This window comes from Ziziphus jujuba, chromosome 10 (assembly GCF_031755915.1).
Source record: "Ziziphus jujuba cultivar Dongzao chromosome 10, ASM3175591v1".
NCBI classification, from domain to species: domain Eukaryota; kingdom Viridiplantae; phylum Streptophyta; class Magnoliopsida; order Rosales; family Rhamnaceae; genus Ziziphus; species Ziziphus jujuba.
Genome location: NC_083388.1, coordinates 9,618,262 through 9,627,068, shown reverse-complemented (window position 1 = coordinate 9,627,068; position 8,807 = coordinate 9,618,262). Strand labels below are relative to the sequence as shown.

The window sequence follows — 8,807 nt, the reverse complement described above, 5'->3', positions numbered from 1 at the left end:
AGACCTTGGAGACCTTATTGTCTGCATCCTTGAAAAGTTGCTGTTATCTGCTGAACTCCTCAACCAAACACAAAGGAAAGCAATTTTTCGAATTAGATGTACTATCAATGGACATATTTTTGAGTTGATTGTTGACAGTGGAAGCTATAAAAATGTGGTTTGAAAGTCTGTTGTTAAGGCTCTACAACCTTTAGCTTCTAAATACCCTAAACCTTATAAAATAGGCTGGGTCTCAAAGGATAATGTGAAAATGGTTGATGAAATTTGTCCTGTGCCATTCTCCATTGGTAACCACTATCTATATGATGTAGAATGTGACGTTGTAAAAAATGGATGCCGTGTCACTTGCTACTAAGGAGACCCTGGCAGTTTGATAGAGATGCTCAGCATAGTGGGAAGAATAATACTTATTCTTTCCAATGGAAGGGTAAGAAGGTGGTCCTGTTGCCTTTTACTCCAGGGCAAGAATCCACTACCAACAGACACAAACAACCACTTAAACACTCTAACTAATCCCTCAAACTATCTAACAGCTTACCAAACCTACCTTTTTCATGGCCTTAGTCATTTTCAATCCAAACCCTGAGAATTTAACCATTCCGAAACCAATAAAATCCCTTCTATAAGAATTTCAAGATATTATACATGTTGACTACCAAGTGAACTTCCTCCAACGAGAGACATTTAGCACAACATTAACTTAGTTTTAGGATCTAAACTTCCAAATCTACCTTATTATGAAATGAGTCCCAATGAGCATGAGATATTATGGGGTATCGTTGATGACCTATTGGAGAAGAAACTCATTAAGGAGAGTTTAAGCCCATGTGCTATACCTGCTTAAATTGTTCCTAAAAGGGATAAGTCATGGCGAATATGTGTGGATAGCAGGGCGATTAACAAGATAACTATCAAATACAACTTTGCTATACCGAAACTTGAAGATATATCAGACAACCTAGATGGTTCTAAAGTTTTCTCAAAACTGGACCTAAAGAGTGGATATCATCAGATTTGCATAAAACCTGAAGATGAATGGAAGACGGTATTTAAAATTAAAGATGGGCTGTATAAGTGGTTAGTGATGTCATTCGACTTGTGCAACACACCCAAGTACCTTTATGAAGTTAATGAACCAAATTTGAAGCCATTTCCCTTGTTGTTGTCTCCTTCGATGACATTCTAATTTTTAGCATGGATATACAACAACATTTGGCCCATTTGAGGATGGTTTTTCAAGCTCTCCAAGATAACAAATTTTATCTCAACATTAAAAAGTGTGAGTTATCTATTGTACAATTATTATTCTTGGGGTTTATTATAAGCAAGAATGGAATACACACTAATCCACAAAAGATAAAGGCCATTTTGGATTGGAAATCTCATACCAATGTCTATGAACTTCGTAGCTTCCACGGGTTGGCTACTTTTTACAAAAGGTTCATAAAAAACTTCAGCACTGTAGCTGCTCCATTGACCAATTGCTTGAAGAAAGGAAATTTTCATTGGAGAGATGAACAAGAAAACAGCTTCAATTTGCTTAAACAAAAGTTAACACAAGCACCGATCCTTGCATTGCCCAATTTCGACAAAGTCTTCGAAGTGGAAATTGATGCCTCTAAATTTTACATAGGAGCCGTGTTGATGTAAAAAGGAAAGCAATTGAATTTTTTAGTGAAAAATTATGTGAGGTTAGATAGAAAGTGAAAAATTGTGTGAGGCCAGATAGAAATGGAGCACCTATGAACAAGAGTTGTATGCAGTGGTTCGTGCATTCAACCACTATGAGTTTTATTTGGTTCAATGAGACTTTATTTTAAAAAGTGATCACCAACCACTAAAGTACCTTAACTCTCAAAAGAAACTAAGTTATCTCTATGCATGTTGGCTACAATTTCTTCACAAATTCCATTACTCCTTTCAACGTCATGTTGGAAAACTCAACACTATAGCTGATGCTCAAAGCAGGAAACCCATGGGGCTTGCAACTCTCCAAATTTCTCTTCAAAAGTTTGTTATTATCAAGGAATTTTATCCTTCTAACCTAATTTGGTGACATTTGGAGAAAATATCAAGAACATGAGTATGTTATAGATCATCATATTACTGAAGGCTTTCTCTTCAAAGGGAATCAATTATGCATCCCCGATACTTCTCTACGCACTTATCTTATTGGAGAACTACATGCTGGTGGACCGGCAACCCACCTTGGTTGAGATATAACCATCGCTGCAGTTGTTGTTCGATTCTTTTGGCCCCATGTTAAACGAGATATCACTCACTTTGTCCAAAGATGTGTTACTTATTGACAAGCCAATGGTAGCCTTTAAAACATTGGACTTTATTCCCTTTTACCTGTCCCTGCAACTATACGGGAAGATTTTTCAATGGACTTTATACTTGCTCTACCTGTCACCCAACACCGAGTGGATTCCATATATGTGGTGGTTAATTAGTTTTTCGAAATGGCCCATTTCATCCTTTGTAAGTAGATCGCTTATGCAAGCAACATCACCAATCTATTCTTCAAAGAAATTGTGCAACTTCATGGTGTGCCTAAGTCCATCACTTCTGATCAAGATATCAAGTTTGGAAGCCATTTTTGGAAAGTCTTATGGTTCAAATTTAGTACCCAACTTCAATATAGTAGTGCTTACCATCCCCAAACTAATGGCCAGACTGAGGTTGTGAACCAAACATTTGGAAATATGCTCCGAAGTCTTGTCCATGACAAACTAAAGCAATGGGATTTGGTTCTACCACAAGTTGAGTTTGCTTAAAATAGTATGCGCAATTGAACTACCAATTTCACTCAATTCTCCATTGTGCACACTAAACCTCCAAATCACTCAATTCTGCTCATTATCAAGGACCATCCACACAATAAAGCCAACACTTTTGCAGGGTAGTATGTGTTGCTTTTCACAAAGAAGTTCAGCAATGCATTGCAGCTTAATACGAACCTAGGTCGACTTGTTCTTAAACCCGTATTATAGTAGCCTGGATCAAATTAAGTTCAGATTCTAATGGTAACCTTGACCCCTAATCAAGTTGTGATTAAAAATCTTGCTATATGATGAAAACGCCATAATAGGAGATCAATGTCCTATTGATAAGTCAAGCTGAAACACTCGATCTCTATTCGATGTTTTAGGTGTTCAAAGAGAACAAAGAGAATTCTTCTCACAAATAAATTTTGAATAATAATCTAAGCTGTCATTCCATTGAAAAATAAGCCTCTAAATAGGCTTTAAGTGAACAAAATAAAATCCTAAAGAAACTAGGTAAAAATCGACCAAGTGTTTAGGAAACTAAGGTGTGGCTGAATTTTTACCTCATTTCCTAATCTAATTTAGTTTAATTAATTCCTTAATTTTAAAATAGGAATTAATTAATTTACAATCAAATAATAAAGAATAAACTCCTAAGTTAATTTGTCCAGCAAATAATCAAACAAAAACCAAATAAAAGATTATTTTCTAAAAGAAAAGTCAAATGTTCAAATTAGGAAATTAGTTGACTAGTTGACAACTAAGCTGTTTTTATCCAATCACCAACTAGTTTAGGCTCCAAATCATCTCCCATATGCCATGTAGGATGCCAAATAGGATCAGTATTGGTTCTCATTCATTGTCCTTGATTGAAACAAAAAGAAATTGCTTGAACAAGAAGAAAAAGCAAAGTCAATGCCAAAATGGGTGATTTTCGACGGAATAGAGTCTTGTGCACAAATGCCTCAATTGAATGGCTTCAGTTTTACCTTGGCATGATTCCATGGTCCCTTAGTGAGTTTAATCATGTTCACAAGTTAACAATATAATTCATTGCTGCCCGGAACCCATAGATGCACCAAAACAGCTTATCAGGTCCATTTATGCCTTCGTAACTTGGATGCACAAGATGGGCTTTGGATCTTCGGGTATTGTCATGCTCTCTTGTCCTTGAATCACACCTTGTATAAAGTTAACCAGTTTGTCCTTGAATCTCTTAGCTTGTGCCCTGGTGATTGGTCCCGTCTTCATTCGTACAGAATCAGTAACCCAACGGGTAATCGGTTGTACGGGTACGAGTGGATTCTCATCACAGCTTCCAATGCTAAATATAAAGAAGCAGTTGATCGACATCGCATGACTAAGGTTTATTAGGAAGGCGATCTTGTTATGGTTGTTCTGCTTAAAGAACACTTCCTAACTGGCACTTATCATAAGCTGCAGTTGAAGAAGATAGGTCCTTTTCCCATGCTCAAGCGGCTTGGTGATAACACCTATATACTTGATTTATCTCCATAACTCAAAATCTCTTCTAATTTCAATGTTGCAGATCTCTTCCCATACTATCCATTAGATTCAGCTCCAACGGTTAGCACTGAACTTGAGGACGAGTTCTCTCAAGGTGGGGAAGAAATGGTGAAGCAGAAGACTTAAAAAAAAAAAGCCTTTGCTATTGTTGCATTTATTTTAAAGACAACGTCGTAGCTTCCTTCACAACCTTTTTGAAAAGGCTCTGCCAATCTACACCATTTCATTAAACAACTTATTTTGTTTTGCAGTTATTAGTTGGTCAATTCTGTTTTAGTAATAAGCATGATCCCATGGATTAATTTAGCATTGTTTTCTCTATATAAAAGGCTCATCCTTCTCGGATAGAAGAGAGTCTTCACTAGTCATTTCTGAATGTGTTGAGGAACTGAATAATTGAGTAAATTTTGCCTGCATTGACCCTCACATTACTCTGTGAGTTAGTTGTCTGGAATTTTCGATTTCTATTTGCTAATTTACTACATCATGGAACCAAGATTGAGGAAGTGGATTAAGATACATGATGTAGTAATGCATAGTTTGGTTTGGTTTTAGTGTAATTTGATACTTAATTTTCATCTTTTTCCCTGTTTTTCTTGTTAATCTGTGGCTGGATAATGGGTAGTTGCTTATAAATGATGAATGAATGATTCTCTTACTTCGTTTGGCATGGGTATTCTCTAATTTGCATTGCTTACTATTTTTTATTTTTTATTTTGTTGTTTGAAGCTTCAAAATGTGAGAGAGATGCACAAATTGATAAGCAAGTTTTTCTTTTCTATAGTCATTTTCAATTAAAATTGAAAGCAAAATGAAACAGTTTTAATATTGGAAAAAGAAAAAATCAAAATTGAGTAGAATAAAGTTTAATCTTTTAGGGAATATTATCTGTGTTCCTAGACAGATACTTTAAAGAAGAGGACAATATAATTCATCTGCTTACCACTCTTAAGTCATAGATGACTTTTGGTCTCAGTGTTAGCACTAGAACACAGAGGATCACTAATTCCACACCCACCCACCCCAACCCCCCAAAAAAAAGAAAAAAAAAAACACACACACACACATGGAGACAGACAGACATAGAGAGAGAAGCCCACCCAAAGTAGTGGGAGTTCTATTACCCGAGCTCGTTACGTGATGATGATGATTATAGAAAGTACTTAATAATATGTCAAATTACGAAAGCTAAACATCACAAATAAAAAAATAAAAAAATAGGAGTGTAGAAATATGTTTTGCATGTAAATGATTTCATATAATTCAATGTCTTTCTTTGATATACATCATCAACGAGCTTATTAACCAACCATTTGCATATGTTACCGTGCACATACATGTAGATGTATATTCATATGAACGTAAATCAATTAACTTTATACCGACAATTTTCTACTGATAAAATCAACATCAAGTAACAATCACTGAAGCAGCGGGATCTTTGCTCCTAACCCTTTTATTACTTCAACCATGTCAATCCACAAAAAGAGTTATTCCAGCATACATGTACCAGAACAGTTACGTACAGTGGCTATGATAAAAAAAAAATGTAATTTTACTTCATAAATGGAAGAATTCTTTCTTTGATACAAACTAATTTTGAACTTGATGTTACAATTCTTCAGCATATATGATCTCATCCAAGACAACAGCAACTCATTGACTTCGAGGTGAGGGCGTAGGCAAACACGAACTTCATGCTCCTCTGGTCTTACATGGTGTTTTGGAACCATGATCTCAAGACCCGTAACAGTTTCATCACCATATGCTTCTAGCCTAGCATCATCTGGAATACAAGCAGGTAATAGAATTTCCCTTATGAATTCTCCAAGGGGGGCAATGCTCAGGAGAAGGATCAGTAAGCTTGAAAGTTCTATCATTTCTTTTGATATAATGCATGCAGGCTGCACTCACACATGATATCTTGACCACACCATGCATGAGAGTATTCCACTAAGTAACTTTAACCTTTTAAAGGTCAATGAAAGGCAAGCTTATTATTATCAAGTATCCTTTTTCATCCTCATAAATAGTTTTTGCAGCTGTGACGGGCCCATATCAATTTCTCATAACCCCATTAAACTCGTTTAACCATGGTTGTTATATTGGGTGTATTTTTGTATCTTGCACTCTACCATTAGGTTGATTCATGAGCAAACAACAATCGTCATCATTGCCATGCAGAAACAAATCTTTCTTCCTCTTGTGGCAAAGAGCTGAGATGTCCATTCCACCACCATTAGCATGATTTGATAGCCGAGTTGACAGATTGAGCCTAGGACCATTAAGTAATTTCTTTGAATGGGAATGTGTGTTGGTCTTCAATAAAGGAATGGGTATCTCAAGCTCAAATGCAGTATTAGTAAGGTTTATCCATGAACAAAACTCAATTGCTTCCGGTGGGACTGAGAAGTTCAGATCCCTGCATGTAAGTTCTCTCCATCTTTTCTGCTCTTCCTCGTTTAGACCGTTGAGATTGGGTGAACAAACAACCTCAAGCCCATGTATGCATTGGGGATTGGAGAGGCCTCCATAATGCTTCCTCTTGTCAACACTAAATGAAAATTTACATTCTTCCTGGCGTGAGTGTTCGTTCATGTAGCTCCTCAACTGCATCTTACCCGACGCATTCTTAGGCCTCTCCTTAAACACCCACATGTACATATTCTTCATATCATGCTGAACCAAGAACACCTCAAGCACAAGATCTGACTTATCATACCCCGAAACCCCATTAGAATCTCGAATGAGCTTGGTTTTCGATTTCTCATTTGGAACAGGCTTAAAATAATAACTAAAGAAAAACCAGGCACCCCAAAACACTATCCAACCTTTTGCTTCATTTTCGACCGTTCTTTGCAGATGGTGTGCCTCAGGGTCATTAATTTGAACTCCAAGACCAACATCCAACATATCAAAAGGGTCTGAATTCCATAGATGTGGAGGAGAACTATGTTTAGCAGATAAGAGGATATTAATATCAGGTGGTCGAGACAAAACAATTGGCCTATTCATCTCTCTATCCATTTCTTCATGAGAAATGGAACCTGAGGCCATGGACAAAATTGCGATCAATGTTCAAAATTTTGGTTTCGATAGTTTAAAACTTAGAAATGTCCTTGAATATCCATAAAAACTAATAAAAATAATAATAAATTGATTTTTTTTAAAAAAAAATAAAATATTTTATTCAAATTTTAAAATTAACTTATTTAATTAATTAATTATTAAATTGATTAAAAAAATTACAAAAATATTGAATGGATATTATAGTCTCTTAATCAATCAATTTATAACAAACATCAATGGTTATAATTATTCTATTATAAATAAAAAATGCAATAATATATATGTAGATTGGTAACTTGTGATATTAATTTTCTTTAAAAATATAATAGATAGACTTGTATAGTGTAATTTGGAATATTATTTGTTAAATATGAATTTTTTATTTTTATTAACTTAATTATTGAAAGACAATTAAAAGGTACAAAATCTATCAATAATATTAATCTGGCAATCAGTTTTATTAAACATCAATAATATTTAAACAAATCATAGATATTTCTAAAATTTCTATGAAAATTTCATCAAAATTTTGAAAATTTTCATAAAGATCATAGATTTTTTAACCAAATAGTAAAAGATTTTATATGAATATTTTGGTGAAAATTTACATGGAAATTATAAAGAAATATTAAAAATTTTAATGGATATTATAAAAATTATATCCGTTTCTATTTGCAAACTAAATTTCATTTCTATATGTTGAAAATATAAAAATTTTGCAAAAAAATTGATATTTTAAACTATGGTTACAAACATAGCCATGACCTCTTGGTTGATCAATCATGGGTACCTAGATAAATGATAAAAACAAAAAAGTTATTGCTTTGAACATGATATAAATATATTTAAAAAATCGATACTGACAGAAATATTAAAGTTTCAAAATATTAAAATATTTATAGAAATATAAAAAAAATTATTGAATATATATAAAAACTCATAAAAAATACAAAAATTGATGGATATTCATTTAAAAAATATATATTTTTTATTGAAATTTTATGATTAGCTTATTTAATCAATTAGTTATCAAATTAACTATAAAAATGGTAAAAATATTGAATGGAATTTAAATTTTGTTTTAGTCAATTAATATATAGTAAATGTTAAAAATAATAAATATATTATTATCAATAAAAATATTCAAAAAATACATATTGATATATATATATATATATCAGTTAAGATATTATATAAAACAATTATTACAATTATATTATATTTCGCAAAATCTAATTTGAATACCACGTCAAACTTATGGGTACATGAAAATTGTTAATCTCTTCTTCATTTTCATTTTAAAATGTTATGACAATTAATTGTCAAAAATTATATCTCCTTAATAATTTTGTATGTAATTATTAATATTTCAAACGCATGGATGTTTTATTAAATGTAATTGTTTTTGTTGATAATCATTATATAATATTAGTTAACTAT

The 8,807-nt window shown here is 33.3% G+C and overlaps 1 non-coding gene across 1 annotated transcript; it reads right to left on the bottom strand.

Annotated features, from left to right (window-relative positions):
- Positions 1–5,738: 5,738 nt before the first annotated feature.
- Positions 5,739–7,437, bottom strand: LOC107411074 (uncharacterized). The gene has a single exon (XR_009634629.1). It is a non-coding gene; the product is annotated as an uncharacterized LOC107411074 (transcript).
- Positions 7,438–8,807: the final 1,370 nt, after the last annotated feature.